This window comes from Balaenoptera physalus, assembly GCF_965194825.1.
Source record: "Balaenoptera physalus genome assembly, chromosome: 11".
In the NCBI taxonomy this organism is placed as follows: domain Eukaryota; kingdom Metazoa; phylum Chordata; class Mammalia; order Artiodactyla; family Balaenopteridae; genus Balaenoptera; species Balaenoptera physalus.
In genome coordinates, this window is record NC_138896.1 from 102275932 (window position 1) to 102302179 (window position 26248).

The window sequence follows — 26248 nt, forward strand, 5'->3', positions numbered from 1 at the left end:
GCAGTACTCTGCTAATGACAAACTGTGTCATTTGGGATATTTCTAGAAGGCAAACTACAAATGTCTAGAAGTAAACTAGATCTGGATTTCAATGAGAAGTTCAAGAAAAAAAAAAACTAAGGTGATTGATGAGCTATTGTTAATAATCTTTTCCAAAGTCCAATAGCATGGACGATCATGCCTACAGCAAGTGACAGAAAGTAAGTTAAACCTGTTTCGGCAATAATAACAGCAGCAACACACAGTAAGATTTATTAAACACTCACGGGAGTAGACTGAAAAAGCGGCCATAAGTGTCCATGGCTCTCCCTCCATTTAGACTTTCTGCAATGGGACTGAAGCTCTCCCCATGAAGGGGTAGAGTCCTACATTCCCCGCTTCCTGGATCTAGGCTGCCTTCATGACTTGCTTTGCTCAATAGAACGCAGCAGAAGAGAGAATGTGCCAGTTCTAGAGGCCTCGCGTGCTCCCATTCTTCCTCTCGGTGCTCTGTTCAGCCACCATGGGAAAAAGGGTGTGAGCGAGGCTGCTGGACCATACTGGACCACTCGCAGGCAAACGGAGCCACCCCGCAAACTGACCACAGACACACGAGTGAGCAGAGCTGAGGTCAGAATCACCACCCAGCAGGAACCCGCCCAAACGGCCAACCCATAGAATTGTGAGCTCAATGAACAGTTGTTTTAAGTCACTAATTTCGGGGTAGTTTGTTATGCACCAAGAATTAACTGATAAGCACTAGGTTTAAGTATCTTACACACATTACTGAATGTCATCCTTGCTACATGCCATGAGGTAGGTAGCAGTATTATTCCCACTTCAGAGGTGAGAACCTGAGGCATAGGACAACAAAGCGAAGTCACTGCTTAATGTAACTGGAGTATCCCAAGGGGATGATCTTGCTGAATTCAGGTATGACTGCTCTAGCACTTTAGGCAGTATCACCAGGGCTCTGCTTTCGTTATTCTCCATTTTTTTGGCTCCACTTGTCCCTGCATGGATTTGTTCTCATATGGCTTCTCTCCATGTGGACACAGGCTGGCTCTCTGCAGCCCCAAGTTTACTTGATCCTTATTGCTCATAATCCAAAGAAAGAAAGCTCAGACGAAGCCTAGGGAGCCTCTGATTGGCTCGACCTAATCATGTGCCCTATTCAGGGACCAGGGGGCGGGCGAAGCCTTGTGATTGACAGTCCCATCGGAACCACCTGGTGGGGATGGGTAGGAGGGGCGTCAGTTCTGGGATGGACAGAGGACTGTTGGGCAGACAGGAGCAGTATGTCCTCCACCATGGCTCACGGATGCAGAGAGCGGATTTCAGGACTCCTCAGTGGTGAAGTGACTTGAAAACCTCTGAACCAGAACACCAAGCCCGTCTAGAAGCTGGTGTGCCCTCTAGCGAGCAAAGCTAAGGACCCTGCTCTGCTGGTCCCCTGGCTGCTTTCTTTTTCTACATCTCACCAGGCCACCTCACCAAAGCTCCTCCCCCCTGAATAAGAAAAACATTCTCTGAGGCTTTTTAGTTTTACAGATTTACCTGAGGTTTGAAGGAAAGCATTTGCTCCACAGTTAAATTGGAGAGTGGATTGTTTGCTTTACAAAAGGCTTCTCCACTTTACATAGGATTTCCCAGGATAGGACTTTAAACAGCAAGCTCCCCTTAGTGCATTTACACTGTAATTCCATTTGCAAGCTGCTGCTTCTCAATACCTCAAATTCAGTGTACTTGACGGGTTGGGCTAGGCAGTTTCTAAGAGCCTTTCCAACTTAAAAATTACATAAGTCTATGGCACATACGGAAAAAAAAAAAAAAAGATCAGGATACTGGAACGGAGTGACATGGGTTCTGCCTCTGGCACTGTCGTTGATTTACCAGCAGTGGGATAACTTTTATTAAGTCACTGAACCCCTCTGAGCCTCGGTGCCCTCACCTGTAAGAGGTGTATAAGAATGTCACCCACCTCAAAGGTTTGTTGTGAGGATTAAACGACTGAAGACATATAAAATGCGTAGCACATTGCTAGGAACATATTAAGTATTCTGCTTGCAACTACTGTGACTCGTTTCAATCCATCTGTCCTCTGCAGCAGAGGGATCCACTCAAAATGGAAATTCTGTCTTGTCAAACCATTCCACTCAAAATCTCAATGGTTTTCCACGGCTGTAATAAAAACCCAGTTCCTGAGAATGTCCTACTAGGACCAGATGCCTGGCCTCCCCTATGGCTGCCCAGTATTATTACTCACCATGTTCATTCCCAACTTGACACAAACCTCCTGCTATTTCCTATTTTCCCCAAATTACCAAAAATTTTGTTTCTTCTCTTGATCTTGCTTCCCCTGTGAGCCTCAGCCCCATTTCTCTGCTCTCCTTTGCAATAAACCTTCTTGAAAGCTTTGCCCATGGTCTCTGTCCTCAATGCCTCTCTCCCACTGCCTGCTGGCATCTCCACCCGGATACAAAATATAACCCTCATCTCAGCCTGTCCAGAAATGTACTCCTGGCTTCCTCCTTCCCCAGCCTGCTCCCCCGGGGACTCTCTCTCACATCAGGTGATGGCAGCTCCAATCTTCTGATGGCTCAGGATGGAAATCTCACAGAAATGTCTGACTGTTCTCACCCGCCCTCCAAATCCACCAGCTAATCCTGCTGCCTCGCCTTTGGGGTAAAACTGAAAGATAACCGTGCCTCACTGCCTGCGCTGCCTCCAAATGGCCCAGGCCGTGACTCTTTCATTGAAATCACAGCGACCGTCTCCTACGACTTTGGCTTCTACCCTTGCCGTCTACCCCTTTATTTCCAGTAGGGTAGTAAGAGAAATCCTTTCAAAACAGAGGTCAGATCATATCCTGACTCTGCTCAAAACCCTCTGCAGATGCCCACTCACGGAGAGCAGAAGCCAAAGCCCAAGAAAAGCTCTAAGACCCTCCACGATCTCCCCAGCAGACGTTTCTGGCCTTGTCTCCTGCGGCTCTCCCCCTGTTCACTCTGCTTCAGCCACAACGGCCTCCTCTCTTTCCTGAACCTGCCACGCACACTCCCGCCTTCCTTCGGAACTGGCTCTTCCCTCTGCCCGAAGCACAGTTCAGCCAGGTACCTGGAGAGCTCACTCCCTCACCTGCAGGCCATCACTCAACCATCACCTTCTTCACCTTGGTAACGAGACCCACCCTTGATCATTCTGTTCAAATGTGGGAGTTGCCCCCAACCTGGAGACACTGTTCGTTCTCTTTGCTCTCCACTCTTTCCCATGTCACATGTTGCCTTCTAATGTACTATATAACTTAATTATTATGTTTATTCCTCATTGACGACTGCCCCCCCCCCAGCTTTTCAAATATATAAGCTCTTCAAGGACTGGCATCTTTGTCAGTTTTGCTCATGTATCCTAATCAACCAGAAAAATGCATGGCAGGTAAAAGATGCCCATTAAGTAGTTAACTAAGTATACGGTCTTGCCATGCTGGTCTTCCATCCTCTCACCACTTGAGGTCGTAGCTCCTATGTCACTTCCTCAGAGAAGCCTTCCCTGATCTCGCCGACCAACCTCCTTAATTATAGACCCAGTGTATCTCTCCTTCATAGAACTTTCAAGAGATTCAATTTTATATTTGCCTTGTGACTACCCAAGCTCTACTAAAACACAGAAAACTCTGCTTTTACTTACCATCTTATCACTAACACCCAAGAGTATCTGCATATAGTAGGCATTCTATAAATAATTATTTCATAAATGAATATTAGATAGTGATTTATATTACTGTAAGGAGTTAACATTCTTTCACCTACCAATGGCCCCCGAGCACATACACAATTAGCATGATTAAAATCAACTCCTTTATTTGCCACTTGAATAACTGTTAACTTGCCCCCAAATAGACCAGGGTTATCTGCAAGGCTCTTGTAGATACTCTGCTTTCTACATTATGGGACTAAAGGATAGTACCAAGTGACCTACCTACCTTTTATTCGATTTTACCTCAGTATTATTTGTTCGCATCTGAAGCAGGCCCTTTGATTTCCATCATAAAGACATGCAAACATTTTTATTTTATGTGAGTGACAAACTGAAATTTGCAGATTACACCCCCGAAAATCCATTTTTTAACCTTTCCAACAAGAAGTGTTTTGTTCCTAATCTACTTTATGAGAGATCAATCCAAGATAAAGCACTGTTAGAAAGATTAATACAATAAGTCCATTACGAAGATGATGGTATATTTCTGATCTTCCAATAACTATGTAACTCCCATAACTCCGTGCACATAGAATTATGACTAATTGAATCAGGGCTAACATCATCTATCCTGGCTTAGTTGGTTGCATCCGTTATTTAACACAGAAAAGTATTCGTATAATACTCTGCTTACTAAATCTAAATAGAGCTTCCTTCTTAATACACAACAGCCATTTTTGTCTGGGCCTTCAGAACGTTCAGAATGAAGAGACGTGGGTTAACTACTTATATATTCCTAGCTTTCTGCTCAGAACATTTACACAGCGTGTCCCTGTTGGGCTGTTCGAGATTGACTGCTGAGCCCTAAATAGACTGGGCCCAACCGCAAGAATAGATTAGTACACAGTGACCTGACGGAATTTTCCTCTGACGAAGGGCTCCACCTCTCCTTCCCACCCCACTCTTAGCAGACACTATAACTCTTGTGTGTGTCTGAGGCCTTGGTAAATAAAGCAGCAGTAAAGGGGGAGGGCTGGACATCTTACCTTCGCCAGTGACTCTTGAGGGAAAAAGGAGACGCTTTAACAATTTTACTACCAAATACTTTAAGCATATAAAAATGTATGCAAAATAATAAAATGAACACACTGGCGCCCACCACCAAACTTCGTCCAATCTTACTATATTTCACCTTATATCAAATCCACTAGAAATAGGAAGGAAACATCAGAATGTGGGTGAAGCCCCCTGAGGACCCCATCTATACCATTCATGACCAGCTTTCTTTCTCAGAGGCATTTACTCTCTGGACCATGTGGTTTACATGGACATAACGCTTTTATTCTTGTCACTCGTAAACTCATTTTTTAGTTTTTTAAAAATTTCCATAATGTTATATTCTGTGTCTCCTTCTGCAAGTTGTACACACGCACACACACACACACACACACACACACACACACACACACACTCTCTCTCTCTGGCTCACAATTTCTGAGATGTATTCATGCTAAACCATAAAAAAATAACATTCTATTTCATTCACTTTAAGCTGCTGAATTGCAATACAGCATTTAAATGCACAGTTGATATACTCATTCTTATGGTCGTGGGTGTTTACGATGTTTCCTTTTTCCCGGTGGGGCAGGGGTGCTGGTGGCAGGAGTGAGGGGAGGGTAAAGAGCTGCTTTTTCTTCCTGGCAATTCAACTCTGTCCCCTGCAAGAGGATCTGGTTAACTTTATGTCAACCTGGCTGAACCACGATGCCTAGATATTTGGTCTAACATTGTTCTGGATGTTTCTGTGAGGCTGTTTTATGGATGAGATGCTCATTTAAATTGGTGGAATGTGAGTATATCAGACTGCCCTTCATAACGTGAGTGGGCCTCAGTCAATCAGTTGAAGGCCTTAAAAGAAAAGAGACTCAGGTCTCCTGAGAAACAAGGAATTCTGTCAGCTGACCACCTTTGGACATGAAATGCAAGTCTTTTCTGATTCTGCAGCCAGCCAGCCTATGCTACAGATGTCTGGCTTACCAAGCCTCCACAAACCCATGGGTCAGTTCCTTAAAATAAATCTCTCTCCTATATATGTACACTCTCTCTCTCTCTCACTCACTCACAACACACACACACACACACACACACACACTGTTGTTTCTGTTTCCCTGGAAAACCCTGACTAATACAATGTCAAAATACAACTTGCATTGGTTTTCATTTGTGGACCTTTGGTCTCTGGAGATAAAGAAACTTACCGCAAAAGGCAAGAGTTTCAAACAGGCAGGGAGCACAAATGAAGGAGACATGTTGCTTAGAGTAGTCTTTTCTAATTCACCAAAATTTGTACTTTCTACCCTGAGCCATGCCTTATCTTCTTTACCTACTGTCTGTACTTTATCAGAAGCTTTGAGATTAATCTCTCTACCCTCAATACACACTCAACTGATGTCTGTTGAATTATTAGGTGGAGAAATGAGTGGTAATTTCCGAGAGCCAAACACAAACCCCGTTAACCAACAAATCCATCAATAAAAGCATATCTTTGGGGGATAATCATATATGTAACACTGTGCTGAGAACTGATGGGTAATGGAGGTTTACAGAATCTTGGAAAAATAATTGCAACGCTGGCATTTAAGGTCAAAAGAAATAAATGCAATCAGAAAATGCTGGATCCAAAGGAGCAATGATGAAAACAGATATAAAACCTGTCATAAGAAAGTAATGATGAAAAGTAAATACGATGGGAGTAAGTATGAGAAGAAGGAGAGGTAGCATGATAGAATATGAAGAATGCTGGATTGGAGAACTCGAAGTCTGCATTCAAATCATAACACCGTCCCTCACTCTCCCATATAACCGTCGGCCAGACAATTAGCTCTCCATCCTTGGGTGATTCTTGCACAGAATGGCTTTATACCATCCTGTGTTGTGTTCCCCCTCTTGATTACCCATGTATTATCTAATGATAGGTTAGTTATTATACTAACATCAGGTACTAACTGGTTGATTTTTCTCCTTACCCACTATTCCCCCCAAAACAAAAGCTTGTCAGTAATGCAGACGTCGTAGCATTCAATACTCAAGGGTGCCATCTTTAAAAGAAATTATTGATCTCTGTCAACATCCAGTGACATGACCAAATGTAGGGTGAACCACCCCATCACCTCCTGCATGATTGCACATTTCACATCCTGCTCTGGAAACTCTGAAATCCTGTGACACATCAGATTACTGGAACATGGTCAAGTAAGTGCCAACAAGTTGCTCAAATCAGCAATCCCGTAACAAGATAGGCAGTCAGATGAAATTATCAAAAGCACAGATGGCACTCAATTGTGTTTATTGCAGGAGAATTCCTTCTCAAAACACAGAGGTTGAGTTCTCCTTTATGCTGCCCCCTTGGTGGAAGTGTTTTATGTTTAATCAACCTCACTTTGCCCACATGCCTGAGAAATGCAATTCCCTTTTCAATAGGGAAAATTGGCCCCTGACTGATTTCCATTATATTTATACATACTTACCCTTGCTGAGCATGCATCAGCTGGGTGTCTGCAAAGACAAGTGATGGATGAGGCTCTCCAGGGTAGACAGGAGATGGATTCCTATAGGACAAGCTTCTTCTCTCATCTATCTGCTCGGAAGGTATACCATCTCACAGCCGGCGGTCACAGAAACACAACACAGAGATCCTGAGACACAATAAAATGCTTTCAGAAAGAGAACTGCGAAATGCAAAGTACAGTAAAAGGGGTCAGAGTATTGCATTACAGTCCCAGCTCTGCCACTAGCTCAAGAGGCAACCCTGGGTAAATCACATTAACACTTTGGTAAAATGGGATTCTTTCTGTCTCACCTATCACAGGGAACAAGCAAATGGTGAAAACGATATTAGGAATGCAGCTTTTTTGATAAATATTATCATAAACAGTCCTTGAGGGATAAAAACTCAAGATGCTCCCTAGGGCATCCCCAGTGGGCACACAGTAGTGGAGCTTTGAGGTCACACACAGGAAGGGTGTTGGAAGCGACCAGCTGGGCTTAAATCTCCCCTCCAACTCTGGCTGTATGTGTGACCTCAGGCAAGTTACTGTAACTCAGCTTCAAGCTTCTTTCCCTTACCTACAAAATAATGAACAACAAAGTTACTGTCAGGTCAGTTCCATAGATGACAGCATTAACACAGCTAGGTTGGTTCTGATTCTGGACATTCTGTTAATTCTGGACATGCTGATTCCATTTGATACAGTGTTTGTTTAAAAGATTCAAAAGAAGTCAACTCATGGAATGTTAACACGATAAAGCAGAAAGGAGGCAAAGTTCCTTTCTGCACCCCTGGGCCAGCATTCACTGCCAGACTCGCCTTCCTTCTCCTACCATCCCTTCAGTGAGCTCGAAGTGTCGTGTGTTTATACAGCACATCTTCCCTCACACTGCCCAACAGAGGAATAAAACTTAGATGCAGGACGCTGTCTTCCAGAATGTGCATCTCATGGGGCCAAGAAGAGGACACCAGGAAATCGAGGGGGAAAACTCTGCTGTGTACATAAATACGCTCAAGATGAAAGAAGTCAGCGATGAGGAAGCAAGAGAAATAGCCGGCTGGAGTACTGATCACTGCGGCTATCTTAGAAATAATCACAGCTGGGACCTCCCTGGTGGCCCAGTGGTTAAGAACCCGCCTACCAATGCAGGGGACACAGGTTCGAGCCCTGGTCCGGGAAGATCCCACATGCCGCGGAACAACTAAGCCTGTGCGCCACAACTACTGAAGCCCACGTGCTCTAGGGCCCGTGTGCCGCAACTAGTGAGCCCATGTGCTGCGACTACTGAAGCCTGTGTGCCTAGAGCCCATTCTCTGCAACAAGAGAAGCCACCGCAATGAGAAGCCCACGCACCACAAGGAGGAGCAGTCCCCGCTCGCCGCAACTAGAGAAAGCCCGTGCACAGCAGTGAAGACCCGACGCAGCCAAAAATAAATAAAATAAAATAAAATAAACACTGGGATGGGGGGGCTGATTCTCAACCAAGTGAATCAAGACCCAACGCAGCCAAAGAAACAAAATCACAGCTATGTTTATTGGATCTCTATTGTTCAACATACTTTAATATCTATAATCTCATTCAGCCCTCATAAAGCTCCTTCAGGGTAAATATTATTGTTTCCCCTTCACAGAGGAGAAAAAGGCTCGAAGTGATACCTCCTGGCTGAAGCCACACAGAAGTAAGTTATGGATGGAGAATGAGTCTGTGACAGGCTGTGCCTTAGACTTCCCTCTCCCACTCCCAGTATTTTAAAAGTTCACTTGCGGGGGGGGTCACAAAAAAACAACTCACCCCAAAGTGGCCAGGGCAGCCGTCTAGATTGTGCACTGATGTTTTCCTGCCTTCACGGACCCACTGGAAGCTTCAGTTCCCAAAATCTCTAGATAGAGTGGTTCCAAGGGCTCTCTGGGCCAAAAAGGGAGAAAGAAATAATAAGTAGAAAAGATCTCAATGACACACGAAAAAACTGATGGTAGAAAAGAGCACTAAAAATGGGAACCAAAATTTCCTAGAAAATGGGTTAAGAAAAGGTTTGGGACTTTATCTTGAAACAATAAAACTAAAATATATTAAAATAAGTTAACTTTATATTTAATAGAAGCATAGATTATACTGCAATTATTGGATGATTATTAAAATTAACAAAGACTTTTTTAGATCACTTTCCAAAGAAATTACATAATAGTATGATATGATACCCTTCAATGCACAGCTATAGAGACTCATTTTTGCCAAAAAAAAAAAAAGTTGAAGGTTCATCAGTTTCCCAAAGGCCTCCCTACATCTTTTGATATGCAAATACCTCCAATTATTCTCTTCTGAAGCCTGTCGCGTCGTCATCCTTGTCGACTGTGCTCTTCTTCCATTATTAACTGGTCTAACTCTGTCAGATCCTCATTTGTCAATTATTTTGCAAGTGATCAGAGAAATTCTCCATCATCCCTTTCAACTTTACGAAATCCTGCATCTTTTTCCAAGATTCGCAGTTTCCTTTTGCCATCAGGTCGCAAGACACTTGTGCTGTGTTGTCAGGGAAGGTACTGATGTGGACAGAGAGAGAGTGTGTTAAGTGAAGATGGATACTCCAATGGAAACTAATTTTAATGAGTGGACAGTTTATGAAGCACGTGCTGTCATGCAACGATGTCGTTCATCCTGCTCTCCCATACAACTGCAACCTTGGAGATGATGACAGTTCATGCTGGGATAAGAGGACTCTCTGTAGTAGAAAGAATAATAACTCCTAAGTCCCCGATAGCTCTTCACCGAGGGCACGCTACCCTCACATCCATCACCTGGTGTGATCCTAACAGCATCCCTCAGAGAGAGGTGGGGCGAGGATTTCACATGCATTTCAGAGTTGAGGAAACTGAGACTCAACAAGGTGGACACTTTTTTCGACTTCCTTTCTAACTCAGTGTCTTCATAGCAGTAACTTTCATTCATTGTTCTCTTGTTTGATATTGAGTAGTGTGCTAAGTACATATATCAACCTGTCTATTCCTGATAACTGGACTACTGGGCGATTATAACTAAGCACTCTTCACTGCATTTTTTGAAGAACAAAACTGAAGGTAATTAAAGTGAAGGAACTTGCTGTGTTAAGTCATTTATTGCCACAATAATGCTGCATAACAAACTACCCCAAAATCTCAATGGCTTCCAACAGCCAACATTTATTTCTCACTCAGAGGATCCATCGGAGGGCTGAGTTGACTCTGGTTCAGACTGTGGGTCACGTTCCGGTCTGCTCCCAACCTGCAGGTGCAGTAGTTACCTGGGCAAGGTCTCCCCGTGACTAACGGCAACAGTACCCGAGGCTACGCTCATGTCATATCCACTAAGCTGTCACTGTCCAAAATGAGTCACTGGATAAACACAGCATCAATAGGATAAAGATGCAGAATCTGTCTACTCTGCTGGGAGGCACTGAAAAGTTACGTGACTCAAAGTAGGGGCGGAAATTTTTATATTACAGGCGTAGGGAGCCAGCGAGGGTGAAAGTTAAGAGCCTTCGGCAATAGCCCTATCTGTTCCACTGGCTCAAACGCCCACAGCAAGTGCTGGCTCCAGAGATCATGCTGTTAACCACCGCACTGTACTTCCGTGAAACGGCCCCTAGTACTCAACTGTGAGTTCTCATGTTCATGTTGGTATTACATCACTCCTTCCTCTGACCAAAGTTGCTTGGCACCTGCTGGCTGAACCCTCTTGATCCTGTTCTATATGTTTGGCTTCACGTAGCTCTGGGACCAACCAAAACCTGGATGATTACTTTCTGTATCTTTAAGCCAGCAGCTAAGCAAGAAGAAACGATTCCCTCCTGGCCCTGCTCTGACCTTCTAAAAAGTACATTTGAATAGCAATTTTCAGTTCACAAAACATTTTCATAGATCTTTTCTCAACAGAACCCTCTCACCCAAATTCCATGGAGTAGACATTATTATAGCTATTTTACAGATTTAGAAGTTGAGGCTTAGCAAGATGAAATGACTCGCTAAATACACAGCTCACGAGCTTCATAGTTCTGATGTGACCTGCAACCTTTTGTTTGATGTACTTTTACTGTTCACCGAGCATTTCCTCTGGGCCAGTCAACTTGCAGGGACTGCTACAGATGAAACTTTATTTAATTTTCACATCAGTGCAGTGGGGGACATGTTCTCATCCCTTTTCGTACATGAGAAGTTAAAACAACTTTCCCAGCTTGTAAGCTAAGAGGTGGCAGAGCCAGAGTCCAACCCAGCTCTGTCTCACTGCAATGCCTACGCCCCTAAACCCTGCACTAGACTGTTTCTTTTCTTTTATTCTTGTCCACCTCCTTAGTAGTCAGTTGTCAAGAGCTGGATGATCTCTGGCCTTGAACCCTGTGATGCAGCCCAACCATGGTTCCTCTTCTCCAGGCTCTGGCCTTGGCTCCACGCCCGAATCTCACTTTTGCTTTCTCTTCTGGGATCCTGGTACTCCACCCTGTTGTCGTGTCCATCTGGGAATAGTTGTTTTCTGACCCTCAGGCCCACTGGCAAAGTCCCAATGTCTGTTACCTCTCATCCCGCCACACAGAAATCCCCCTTCTTATCTGCTGTCCCTTGCCAAGGCTGCCACTTTTGCATAATGTCCTATTTTCAGGCATTTCTGCATTTACAACTCTTTTTTTCAGTTTGGATTGAAGCTGTTCCAAGTTCAACTTTGGGAAAATAGGTTGTCAATATCTACAAGCATAAATCTATCACTGAAGCGTTTATCCGCAATATGTCTCACATATTTAACATACTGTAAAATGTGCAGTTTTGGGGTGTACGGTTCTGAGTTTTAACACATGTATAGATTTGTGTAACTATTAGCATAATCACTGCACAGAATCATCCCATCACCCCCCCCCAAACTCCCTCCTGCTATCCCTGTAGAGTCACACCTTCCTGCTATCCCTGTGTAGTCACACCTTCCTCCACCCCTAATAACTGATAACCACTGATCAGTTCCCCATCACTACAGTTGTGTGCTTTCAAGAATGTCGTATAAATGGAATCATACAGCATGTAACCTTTTGAGAATGGCTCCTTTCACTCAGCACAATGCCTTTGAGATGCATCCAAGTTGCTACAGCATCAATAGTTGACTCCCTCTTATGGCTGAGCGGTACTCCATTGCATGGATGTACCAGAGTTTGTTTATCCATTCACCTGTTGAAGGATATCTGGCTTCTTTCCAGTTTGGCATTATTTTGAATAGAGCTGCTATAAACATTCACACACAGATTGTTGTATGAACATAAGCTTTTCTTACTCTAGGATAAATATCCAAGAGTGGATTGCTGGGTGATATAAGCATATGCTTAACTTCATAAGAAAGCGCCACACTATTTTCCAGCGTTGTAGCCAGTTTCCATATTTACCAGCATGCCATTTTATAGAGTATGCAGATTCTATCACAGTCCTCATGGGGGCTGTGTGCTCCTCCAGTTCCACTGTTGGCCCTTCTCTACTCTTCTCCAGGCTTCAGAAGACTGACATCCATGGGCTACATCAGCAGGCTCCCTTGTCCTCTTGCTTCCAATTGGGTTTGGCTTGTGGGAGGGACTGTCAAGAGAAAAAGGATGTCTGAGGATTGACTTGCTGCTCCCTTCCTGCTGGTTGCACAGTGGCCGCATCCCTCCAGCACACCAACTCCCTGTGTCCAGCCACGTGCTTTCACCCTCCTCACCCCCGCAGGGCTGCTCTTGGTCCCCATAGGTCACTGCACTGTCTCCATTTAGTCATACATTTGGTATCTTACTTAAAATCTTTCCAAAATCACTATGACACAAGAAGACAGATGAAGAAACTGAGGCACGAGGATAACTCGTCCCAGGTCACACAGCAGGGAAATAGCGAAGCCGAGACTAGAACCCAAGTCTTCTGACTCTTAAGCCCATGCTCTTCCCAATTAAGTCTGATCTCACCCCATTTGTCTCAATGCTCTTGTTACGTAGTTCTATAAGTAATTCATTGCACATGCTGGAAAACTTAAATTATGACCCAGTTCTTCCGAGCAGGTTGCCTGCATTAGCACAGTTTCCCTTATTCCTGCTTACTTGATTTTGTTCCTTAATTCTTAATAGTCATGATATCTTTCATATCAATTCTAAGTTTCATAAAAATGATCAAAATTCCTAAATAAGACATGGAAAGGCTAAAAACACATTTTTATTCTTAAGTGAACACTGCATAATGCTAATATGCTCTGTATTCATTATTTGAATGAATTATTGATTAGATTAATAATTTCTTTTAAACTTTAAATATTTTAAAATAATCTTCTACTGACATAATTACCATTGGTGAAGCTCAAAGCAACTGATTTTGTTTAAAAAAAAAAAAAAACCAACCAATGCCTATATGGGGCTCGCCTTTCCACCTTAGGGAGAAGCATGAATACAGGTGCCATGGACAACTGTATATGAACATTCATCTATTTTTCTTTGCAAAGAATTACTGACTTGACTTAAACCCTTTCCTGAAGGTCCCACTGCTAGTCAATAGAGGAGCTAGTTCTCTTGATTTTCAGGTCAAGAGTCCGCTTGCTAAGTGAGTATAATTCTAATTGGGGCCTGCAGATCACCAGGGGTCCCGAGATGCATTCTTAGGGGTCTGCTAGGTTGCTCTAATTTGGGGTGACTAATTTGTCCAAGAAAGAGGTTTTCCAAGCTGTAGGAGTTTCGATGCTAAAACTGGGTAAGTCCTGGGCAAACTAGGATGAACTGGTCGCTCTAACTAGATAGCATGTGTCTGAATTCAATTATAAGAAGGTCACCCTTCTTATAACTGAACCCAGCATATGCATTAACATATAGATAATATACGCACACACATATATACTCATATTATTATCGGAATTCAAGCAAACAAAATCGTGTATAGCTTCAACTGGCTTCCTTACTGCCCTCCTTCCCCCTCACCCACAACTCTACCGGAGTCAGAAGTAGCAGACTGAGTTGGGGAGAGCATGAAGAGAACGAAACATCCTTCTCCATCTGCCCTTCCTGATCTGCCCAATCATGCTATCTACCACCTACCCTTGAATTCTGAATCTTTAGAATTATATCTGGACTTAATGTTGGGTTGCTGGGCTTATGTTGTCCCTCTCCAAACTGACTATCAGTTCCTTAAATGTGAATGTTGGTTTGTCTATATTTTGTTTACCCCACAAGACCTAGGATGTGGATCAATTCACAACTGGTGTCAGTGAGTACACTGTGGCTCTTAGTGGGCTTGTGAGTCCTACCGGGGGAGTTACCACCATCTCTGTCATCCTTGCCACCTCCACCCAGGGGACCATTTAGCTCTAAACTTGATGCCAACTAGTTCTCTAATTAAAAAAAAAAAATACTCAGATTTTCTGAGAAGGTCTCCCCAAGCACATGGAGCTCTCGAGTCCTTGGTCCAATGGTTCTCAAACCATGTACCTCAGAGCCGCAGGGTTCACTGCAGTATCTCAAGAGCTGAGCGGACATGAAAGCTCAGTGGAGAGCCCAAAGAGAGAGTCTAAGTTTCCTCACCTTTCCTTTAAGCCAGGCAGCTCTGCTCTGTGTTTTGTTTATTGAGGTTTCAGGTTAAGATTTCACTGGTTGAAAACAACTGCTCTAGTCCAACCTTATCATCGTACATATGACAGAACAGGGGAGGGAACTGGCTGCTGAAAACTCACAGTGGAATTCTACACATGAGAAGAATAAAACAATAATCTCCTCCAACTGGAATAGTTTCCAAGTTTCTATGTGACCTAAACCTCACTTTCTATTAAAACCACAGCCCCCAAGGTCCTCTGCGTATCACAGAGTCTACAGTTAGGCTGATTTGGCAGCATTATTAATAACATCACTTAACAGTGTATAATTTAATAGTCATCAATAGTGACTTGCCGAGAAACTCAATGTGTGGGCCCGTGTCACTCTCTTCACGAGAGTGGGCTTAGGTGTCTCTTCCTTACAAGTAATCATCCTGTCATTAAGTCTGTGTATAGCCACACTTGTCAGCAGTAATCACTGCAACATTTATAACCGGCATGACGCAGAAGAGATATTTTGGGGAAAATGGACACATTCAAGACTTTACAAAAATAGAACGATCTCTAGCATTTGCATTTGTCATTTTGTGCATGTGGTTTCTATTTTCATTGACGTTGCTTTCTTTCTCATTTATTCTTTTTGGCTTTTCCATTGCATACAAATTTATAATACTGTTTTTCCATGTCACAGTCCTACATGGGGATTCACTGAAAACAAAAAATTAAACCAGCAGAAGAGAAGGAGATTATTTGGGGAGCTATAAGGCAGGGAATACAGAAAATCTTCTGGCACAATGGACTTTTTCTTGAGAAAAACTGCCATGAATCTAACCATGAAAACCTATCTTCGAGACCAAAATACTTATAACGGAAAGAGACAAACAGAAAAAGAAAGAGAGAGACACACACACTGAGAAAGAGATGACAAAGGGAAAAGTTCAGAAATAATGGAGAAAAGTTGGTTAGCAAAAGGCCCCTCTGAGTCTTAAGAGTTTATTAAAATGGGAAGAAAAAAAAAAAAGCTCTTACATGAGTCATTCTCAAACTCTTTTGGTCTCAATACATCTTTACTTATATTACATAAATACATCTTAAAAATTATCAAAGACCCCCAAAACCATTTGTTTATCAGAGCTCTTTCACTATTTACCATATTTGAAATTAAAATTGAGACATTAAAGGATATTTACTAATTTATTTTCAAATAACAAAAAGACCTCATTACATGTTAACATTCATAGCATATTTCCATGAATAAAAAAGCTGTATGTATTGGAAAGCTGTCAAGCTCAGGTTGGCAGACATGTTTTCCGAAATTCTAGAAGTGTTTGCATGGACGCTCAAATTTGTCATTAGCAACAAATGCTGTCAGTTGTTTTTCTCAAAGTGACAAGCTCACTTCATTCATGTTAGAGAAAATGTCTGCCAAATGCCCACGACTCAATAACCATCATTTGTCTGTCAGTTGTTCTTTCAAGTAAAAATGGCGTTCGTTGAAAAAAAGCAGTTAATTCTGCTCACGGCTCGAAGGGCAGTTAGTTTGCAACAGAAATATTTCGTGTGTGTTTCTTCCTCTTCACACAGAATAATATTCAAGGGTCAAAATTCAATGAAATTAATGATTTTACTGCTTCATCAAGAACATTCCTAAGTGAAACTGGCTTTTTTTTTTTTAATACTGTAAATGCGTGCGTGAGGAATACAATGGCAGCTCAAACAATCTGACGCTGCTGTCTTGATTCGTTCTAAAGCAGCAGTAGTTTCACTCCCATTATTTTTGCATCGTCCATGCAAATGTCAGTGGAAAAGGCATATCCCATCTTAGTATTACCGTGAAAATACTTCTGACCTCTCAGAACCCCTGAAAGGATCTCAGGGACCTCCAGGGGGCTACTAACCAAATTTTGATGACCACTGTCTCAAATCATTTCCTTCTTCCCTCTGACTGTGAACAAAGCAGGTGGAGGCTTGCAGCCAAATACTAACGGGCAACCACGGATAAATGTAACAAGCCTCCTCTCCCCACAGACCCCAGTTGCTTCCCTGGTGGCCTCATCTCTCAGTGGTACACCCTCGTTCCTCCCTGCTCCTCCTAGTTGACTTGACTCTGTCATTTGCAAACAAAAATTTCCAATCAAGCAGAGCATTCAGGAAGCCAAACCTGGAGCCCTGGGTCTGATTCCATGTTTAGACCTTATGAATTTTCCGCTGCCTGCTTAATCTGTTATCTAGACCTATAATCTATTAGCATTAATTAACTGATGAGTATTCAAACACTCATTCTCATTATCTCCTTTTTCTTATACTTATTCTGCAATGTGTTCATATATCTCTTAGATTGAACCATTTCATACTGCCATTCATGGTGGGTCAAAAATGGCTGAATACCATCAATTTCATGCAGTTCGACCTAATAATGGTCAAACTGTTTTCTCGTCCATTACTAGAAAGGAAGAACCAAAATACATCAACTGAAAGAAGATGGACTGATTCCAAGCAGTTGGTGGACATTTACTCAAATAAGAGGGAAAGCCAGTGTGATAAAGACCACATGACCTAAAATGTGTCTTAGTTAAAACCAATAAAGCAATTTGGATCATACTAGCTTTGTTCAAATACTGAACTGCTATGTGTTTCCATGACTCAGTGTTATTGAGGGGAACAGATTTTATTACTGAACTTGGGTCCACTCACAGCTGGCTGTGGTGAAGGAAAGTGCAGCATTTATTGCAGGAGCCAAACAAGGAGTGCTGGCAGCGGTCAGCTCAAAAGACCCGAACTCAGGGGCTTCCCTGGTGGCGCAGTGGTTGAGAATCTGCCTGCTAATGCAGGGGACACGGGTTCGAGCCCTGGTCTGGGAAGATCCCACATGCCGCGGAGCAACTAGGCCCGTGAGCCACAGCTACTGAGCCTGCGCGTCTGGAGCCTGTGCTCTGCAACAAGAGAAGCCGCGACAGTGAGAGGCCCGCGCGCTGCGATGAAGAGTGGCCCCCACTTGCTACAACTAGAGAAAGCCCTCGCACAGAAACGAAGACCCAACACAGCCAAAAATAAATAAATTAATTAATTAATTTTAAAAAAAAAACAACAAAAAAAAAACCCCGAACTCATTTCTCCGACTGGCTGCTGGTGAGGTAACAGGGTGGTGTCACAGGAATTAACATCACCAATCCTCAGGCTCCAGCTGGTCTGCGGGCTACATGCTCAGAGTCATCATACAGTTCAGTTAGCGTCTTCCATTCGGTGAGGGTTTAAGTATCTACAGAACAACACAAGAATGTGCACCATCTATATCCTTCAGGGTGGAACTAAAGACTCCGCCCTACGGCTGATTACTGTTCAAATTGTTACCAGTTTTCCTGGCCCAACTTCTATTTTTTGTCACTACATGGTCACATCCTTTAAATCATTCATTTTGAGCCAGCCTTTTGCGACTCAGGGGAGGCCTGGGAGATGAAAACTTTTCTACAGTAAGAGGCAGGCAGAGGACATGGAGGGAGGGGGTCTGTGCTGTGAAGGCCCCATAGGTCCTGCTCGGTTATAATTTCCCTCTGCTGATGTCCTTCCATGTGACTATCTAGCCTCTCTCCACACATCACCCTACTTGCTCCTTCTCTGAAAACTCTGAGCAACAGGGCATGTGTGGCCTGGCCTCTACCTTTCTTTTCTCCGAAAATGACATTTCTGGTCTCCTCCTGTGTGTTACACAGGGGCAGGCGCCTAGGTAGGAGGGGTGTGGGCTGTCTTGATACAGCACTGTCTTCAGGTAGAAACGTTTACAGTATTCCGGGGTTCAGAGTAAAGATTCCATACATCTAACAGTGCTTTCTGACTCCTCAATGGCCTGCTCTCCACTTGGCAGGAAAAGGTAGATTATTTTTTCAGTTCTTTAAACACCAACATGGTGTTGTTCATAGTTGTTTACCCAGTCCGTAGCGTACTGCCTAGCACACAGAGCCTTTCAGTAAGTATTTGTTGAATAAGTGAATGTTTGCAAATATAGAGCTTCTTACGAATTAGACTCTCTGGCTTATCCATGCATGAAGGCCATGGAAAGAAGTTTACATTTCATGTTAAGGGAGTGGGAAACTATTGGAGGTGTTAGGCAGGATGGTGCAGGATCAGATTCCTGTTTAAGGTGTTAATTAAATAATCATGAAGGCAAATGGGAGTTTGTTTCTAGTGGAGATCCAGACAAGGATAGGTGGTGAGAGGAGGAGAGAGGGTGTCATATGGGTCTGTTTCCACCTCATTACTTTCATGGTCTTTTTTCCAGACGTGAAACGGGGAGATTTGCATCCTGCTTGATCTCTGTGGGTGGATATTGTTACTTCCGTGACATACTTCACGGTATCTGGCTATTTGTCCTTGATACAACCAGGCCTCTCTGGGACTTATGATGACAATGCCAATATTTTTCCCAGTGTGAAAATAAAATTGGCCATGAAATTTTATTGATGAGTTTAGGCTATCTGCTTCTCAGAGATAAAAAGCCTTCCACATATTATATGACTGGCAATTTAGACACTCTTTCATAGCCCTTGTAGTCTAGTGATAGTGGTGTCAACTGGGGACACACCATAGATTTGTCTTTGTTTCTGTCTCTGAACTGCTCTGTAAGTTCAGAGAGATGGAACATCCTAGAAATGGCAAGGGGCCCATAGGACCTTTTTTAAGGTTTTAAGGATAACTTTACTGCTTGCCAACTAGAGAATGGGTCTCTCTTCTTTGAAAGGTCACCATCTTTAGTAAAAGCCACAGCATCTACAGCAGAGGAGGAGACAGAGAATGCCAGCCTAGTCGACTATCTCAGCTGAATTAATCTTGACCATTTGTAGGGTAACAGATATCAGAGGAAGCCCTTCTTCAGACAAACTGCAATGGAAACTTGAAGTTGGAATTAAAGCCAATAGGGACCATGAGTAAATGAAAATAGGTTTGACATTTTCACAAAGTCATGAGGCTATGTGTTATAAAGTAAAAGGTGAACAGGAAACATAATAGCTTTTGACACTGTTTTTTCCCCAAAGTCCCCAACACTTTGTCCTTGGATTCCTGCTGGGAATTAGCAGTGTTTAGATCATCCCTGCCAGAGAACACCTTGAACTAAAACCACCCCACCCTTCCAATCTCTGGCACAGCAGGGCTGGGTCTTCTCCTTTACTGTGGCCATATTCTCCCAAGAAATGTTAGCTTACAACTTCAGCTGTATGGCTTTTTGCATGGATAAGCCATGGAATCTAATTCATTACATTCATTACATTCAAACATTCATTCACTTGACAAATATTTACTGAATAGCTGCTGTGTGCCAAACACTATGTTACGGACTAGGTAAACAAATACGAACAGAATAGAAACAGCCTGTGACTAAGGCACAAGTTTACTGAGGGGTCTTTTCTAACCCACTGTTCAAGTAACCCAACAAGGCTATAATCAGATAAACCAGGGGCAGGTTATCAACCTTTACAGTTTCAATGAACAATGTAGACAAGCTGGGGTTGCAAGCCTCCTGAGGAGTTTTGATCTTTAAGCATAACATTAGAAATCACTAGTGAGTGCATCTTATCCCTTTCTTGGTCAAGGGTAACTACCTTGGTTCTAGGCATGGTTCCAGGTACCCCCCAAGATACACAGATCAGCAGCAAATTATCCCTACACGATGGCATTTCTGGAATTACTATTATTTTCCTTATACAAAGAGATTGATTCAGCTGGTATATTCCTGTTCCTTTCCCATTTTTTTCTTCCTGGAATGCAAACACAATGTCTGGAGTAAAACAGCCATTCTAGGATCTTGAAGATGGAGTTCACATTAAAGAAGGCTGAAGAGAAAGACATAATGAGTCTAGGTTCCCAAGACATCTCTGAGACTCTTTCCAGATTTGTTAAATGAGAAAAATGGACACTCTTTCTTGAGGCGTTGTTCCAGCAGATGAAAACAATCCTCAAGGAAACAAAGAGATGAGTCAACATTTATTAACATTTTCTTCTTTGCTATATGGGCACGACAACTCTTCTCCTCCCAAGCACCCTATGATGTCAAGAGTGTATATATTCACTTAATAGACGTAGAAGTAGAAGTTCCAAAAGATAAATAAGTTACCCTCACGTCTGGTAAATGGCAAAGCCAGAGTTAACTCTCTCTAAAGCCTTGAGACATACTTTTATACTGGGGTAAAGTAGGGACAGATGCAAGTTTTGACAAGTCTGAAAGTTATAAAATTTCAAGGCCCCTCTTGAAGACGAATTAGAGGATATTATGATTAGAATATTGTTAACATCCTCCCAGGGCCTTGGGAGGGGGTCTGGGAAAATGAAGGGCACTTATCTTTACAGGGAATCAGCCTCTATTTTAACCTCTATTGTCAAGAATAATCATTTTCTAGTGTCTGTATCCCTCCTACATGAAAAATTAATATAGCAAAATACCAGAGAACAAGATTTCAGGCATGTTCTGGGAATCTCAAAGCTATTTTTATTTTCTCCTGGCTGCTACTGGCTTTCAGGCAAACAAATGGAAGAGGATACTAAAGAAGAGGCTGGTTTTTTGGCCAAGGTTTTTTAAACCCACCTCAGAAGTGAAGAGTGAGACACATTTGCCAACTGCCATAGAAACAACAGAGAGGAAAAAATGACAGATGAAAGCTAGGGACAGCCAGTTCTGAAAATGCTATTTTCCACTGTGAAAATATGGTCAGAGAGACCATGTGTTCAGGAAGCCACCAAGCTGGAGCAACAGGAAAAAGAGGGCAGTGGTGTTCTTAAAAGAGATGTTGAGAAAGGATGTTCACAGCTTTGTGCCTCAGGTCTTCCATCTCCTTCAGCAGGAAGAATGTCTGCACCCTGGGTTACCATGCAAAGGTCTGGGGCTTCCCGACCAGCCATGGGAGCCAGTCTCTAGATCTAGCCTGGCTTCACTTGACAAACGCCTCACCTGTCTCCTGCCTCCTGAGTTCTGATGACCCATTTACCTGCATCTTGTTTGATAAAGGTTCACAATCCCTTAGAGTTTGTAACTCATTTATGGTGGAACTTGACCTGATTACATTTGGCAGCAAACCCTGATGTGAGCTGAGTTAAAACTATTCATAGTCTTTAAATTTTTCTTATTTGGTGTGAACAGTTATACATTTCACTGCAGAGAAATTAACACACTTGATTATGAAGTCCTGCCCAGACATGCTGGCGGATTTTACGTATTCAGTGGATTGTGCGTTACGTTACCTCTCAAAAATAAGAAAAATTCTCAAGCCTGAAACACGTCTGGTCCCAGAAGTTTTTAATATATTATTGTGGAACTGATCTTTGCTTTGCTTGTGCATCCTTTCCCAGATCTCCAAGTACATTCCACTGGACACTTTTTCAACAAACCCAGATACTCTTGAGTCCCCTAGCAACTGGGGATTGGATGCCACCAGCCCTTGGCTGAATCATATCTTGAACTCAGCATTAAGCCTTGTTCATGAAGTCCATTCTCACTGACTTGAAAGTCAGGAGAGGAAGTCTCAATGTCCTGACTCTACTGCTTACTTTGGGAAAATCAACTTAATAGTTTAAGCCTCCAATATCTCTCCTTACACTGCATCCCATTCCATCTCTTTGTACTGAACAGGAAGAAATCAAGGCTCAGAACAGTTAATCAAGTTCTTATACTACTGTCCCAACATGATTCTAAGACACAATGTTGTAAGCAACTTGAGGCAAGAAACAGACTCTGCCACCTTCTATTCAAAACAAGCGGCATAATTTGCAGAGACCCATGTAAGTAAGGTTCACAGCCCCTTATCCAAAATGTATTAAGAATTTCAAAATGGCAACATCAGAGCATTAAACCAAACACAGGATCATTTAAGTGTCAGGTCCTGCTTGACTGCCCAAGTCACACGCCCATGAAGCCAGCACTGCGTCTCTATTTTCCACAGCACCTAGTATAGCATGACTTGATGAAGTATGGCTTTAATTGAATGCCATCAACAACAATGAATGGGAGGTAATGCCAAGCAATAACATCCACAAAATGTGAGAGAGCTGACTTCACAATATTCCTCCCCACTTTAGTACTATCCATTAAACAGTCTGCTTCACTTGCTTTTTTATGCCTTGAAGCAACACTTCTGTAGCAGGCATATTGCCCAGGAGATGGCAACATGGCTAAAAACCTATGTGTGCTCCAAGCAATTGATTATCCTCAAAGCTTTTCCCCTCTTTCTATGCACCAAGTTGTAACCTCTTTCAGAACCCATCACCCATCCCTTTCTCAAAACACTTTCTTTCGGACGCGTTCCAGATGGGATGCATGTCCATTTGTCATGGTGAGTTTACAGATATCCAACTTCACTTTCAGTGAATATTCAACTTACTCCAGCACTGCTAACTCATGACCTGAAAAGCAAGCGAAGCAGCCAGGAAGGCCAGAATCTACACAATCACGTCTAATCGGTAGATAAGGTTGGTCTCATTATGGCTGACCCAGTGACGTTCAAATATCTGTACAAATGAAAAGGAAGTATGTGGAATATGAAACAACACACAATTCAAAAATCTCCTTTGTTAACTGTGGGGTGCCTGTGGGGTTCTTCTTTTTCCCCCCAGTGTTCTCATCAACTATGATTTGTGTTTATGTATGAAGGATTCCATGTACACAAAGTAAAGATGCATGGAGCTGAGTCAGAGACTTGTCTGGTGTCCCTATTTTGTCACCTGGTAAAACTCTAAGGACAAAAATATCCGGGGGACCTTCATGATAAACTGTTCCAGCTTCCTCACGTCACAGAGGGAGAATCTGAAGCTCAGAGAGGCTTCTTCCTGCAGTTCTATCCGCACCAGAAATGGAATCAGATTCCCGTCTCTCCCCGCTCTCCTGAAACTCACAAAGTGGCCAAGGGCTTGGCTTCTACCATACTGGTCTAGAGTCCATGTCAAAGATCACGTTGAGATGTCAAGGAAGCTGTTGAAAGCACATCAGGCACCATAATATTTTGACTCCTGCAGTGTCCACAAAATAAGTTTCTAAGGAGGGTAAATGGTAACTGTCAAAAGCTCAAGCCAGTTACTGAGTCAGTAAATAGCACCAAACACTGGCTAAACACTTAGCACTCACTCTGCCAGGCACGGAGGGAGTTAACAACAACAAAAAAATGAGGTAATAATATAGCAATTCCCCTCATGAAAGGAGCAAACAACCAATCTGGGAGATAAAAGTGAGTTCCCACTGGATCCTAAGCCCCTGTGGGGCATGCACCGTCTGTGTGACTTTTATCTCCATGCAGGTGGATCGATCCTTCCAAAATGGAAACCTTCACTAGCTTCCCTTGCTTTTAGAATAAATCCCAAAACCTTGATGCTGTTTTTGAGGCACAGCACAGTACAAACTAGGAACTGGAAAACTTTTGTGTAAAGGGCCAGATAGTAAATATTTTCGGCTTTGTGGGCCAAACAATGTCCATGGCAACCTCTCCGTTTTGTCACTGCAGCATGAAAGCAGCCACGGACAACCAGTAAATGAACAGGCATAGCTGTGGTCCAATAAAATATGTACAAAAACAGACTGTCGCATGATCTGGACTGCAGGCTGGAATATACGGACCCTTGGTATAGACTATGCATCTCAGCTTGGTGCCCAATTATCACCTGGGGGTCTTGTTAACTACAGACCCTGAATTTTTAACAAGTTTGTAGGTGATGCTGGCGCTGCAGGTACTCTGCCTTGCTGGCCTCAGCTTATACCCAACTGCCCCTCACTTTCTGTGATGGTCCCCACTGGCCCAGTCAGTTCCTCCTTCATGTCATGCTTCCTCCTGCCCCAGGGCCTTTGTGCATGCTGTGTCTTGGGGCTGGCTTGCTCTGCCTCCTTTTCCCTCATCTACTCACTTAAATCTCATCTCAGGATGCCTTCTTGAGAAAAGACGCTCCAGACTAGGTCAAGGACACTCCTTTCCCATTCTCACTGCTCCAAATACCTCTCCATCAGAGTGATTATCACAGTTATAATTTTATATTTGCTTGTCTCATTCCTGATTAATATCTACCGCCTCCACTGGAATGTCAGCTGCTTGAGAGGAGACAATATGCCAGTTTTGCTGATCGTTTTACATTGTGTCCCTGGCACAGTTTCTCAATCAGTTACTACTCCATAAGTACTGAATAAATAAATGAAGCAACGAATTAATCAATCCCTATTGTCCAGCCTGACCCATAGTATTCAGACAGACTCTCAGTAAAGATTATTAGGTAACTTTTAGAAGGTTTCAGAATTCAGAAGAGTTTATAAATTTTGGAAGGTTTTTTTAGACACCTTTACTGTTCCCCTTCCCTTGTGTTCTCTAGTCATCTCTCCCTAAGCCAGCATGTCCAAAAGAACTTTCTGTGACAATGGGACTGCTCTGTGCCATCCAATATGGTAGCCAGATGTGACTACTGAGCATCTAAAATGTACTGGTGCAACGGGGAAACCATTTTAATTTAATTTATTTTGTTTGTTTTTAATTATATTTTCTTCTTTTTTTTATTTTTATTTTTTTGGCTGCGGTGGGTCTTCATTGCTGCACGCAGGCTTTCCCTAGTTGTGGCGAGCGGGGTCTACTTTTTGTTGGGGTGCGTGGGCTTCTCATCGCGGTGCCTTCTCTTGTTACAGAGCATGGGCTCTAGGCGCGCGCGGGCTTCGGCAGTTGCAGCACATGGGCTCAGTAGTTGCGGCGCACAGGCTCTAGGGTGTGCGGGCTTCAGTAGTTGCGGCGCACGGGCTTCGGTGCTCCTCAGCAGGTGGGACCTTCCTGGACCAGGGATCGAATCCCTGTCCCCTGCACTGGCAGGCGGATTCTTAACCCCTGTGCCACCAAGGAAGTCCCTATTTTCTTTTTTATTATTAATTTTTATTGGGGTATAGTTGCTTTACAATGTTGTATTAGTTTCTGCTGCTCAGCAAAGTGGTGAATCAGTTATATATATACATATCTCCACTCTTTTTTAGATTTCCTTCCCATTTAGGTCACCACAGGGCACTGAGTAGAGTTCCCTGTGCTATACAGTAGGTTCTCATTAGTTATCTATTTTATATATAGTAGTGTGTATATGTCAATCCCAATCTCCCAATTCATCCCACTCCCCCACCCCTGCTTCCCCCCTTGGTAACCGTAAGTTTGTTCTCCACATCTGTGACTCTATTTCTACTTTGCAAATGAGTTCATCTGTACCATATATCTAGATTCCACATAAAGTGATATTATATGGTATTTGTTTTTCTCTTTCTGACTTACTTCACTCTGTATGACAGGCTCTCTTATGGAGGATCCCTTGTACATGATGATATGCTTCTTTTTTTTTTTTTTTTTTGCTGCTTTCAAGATTGTCTCTGCTTCTGGCTAACAGTTTAATTATGATGTGTCTAGATATTAACTCTTTGAGCTTATCCTACTTGAAATCATTGTTTCTTTGTTGTGTAGATTACTGTTTTTCATCAAATTTCAGCTATTATTTC

The 26248-nt window shown here is 42.9% G+C and overlaps 1 protein-coding gene across 1 annotated transcript in view; it reads right to left on the reverse strand.

Annotated features, from left to right (window-relative positions):
• LOC309637532 (uncharacterized protein) overlaps positions 1-26248 on the reverse strand; it is a 413691-nt gene that overhangs the window by 93078 nt on the left and 294365 nt on the right. Inside the window, exons 3-5 of the transcript XR_014250596.1 lie at positions 12620-12803; positions 9016-9129; positions 7203-7370 (exon numbers count right to left, since the gene is read on the reverse strand). The gene's annotated coding sequence lies outside the window, so the exon portion shown is untranslated. The remainder of the gene's footprint in view (positions 1-7202; positions 7371-9015; positions 9130-12619; positions 12804-26248) is intronic.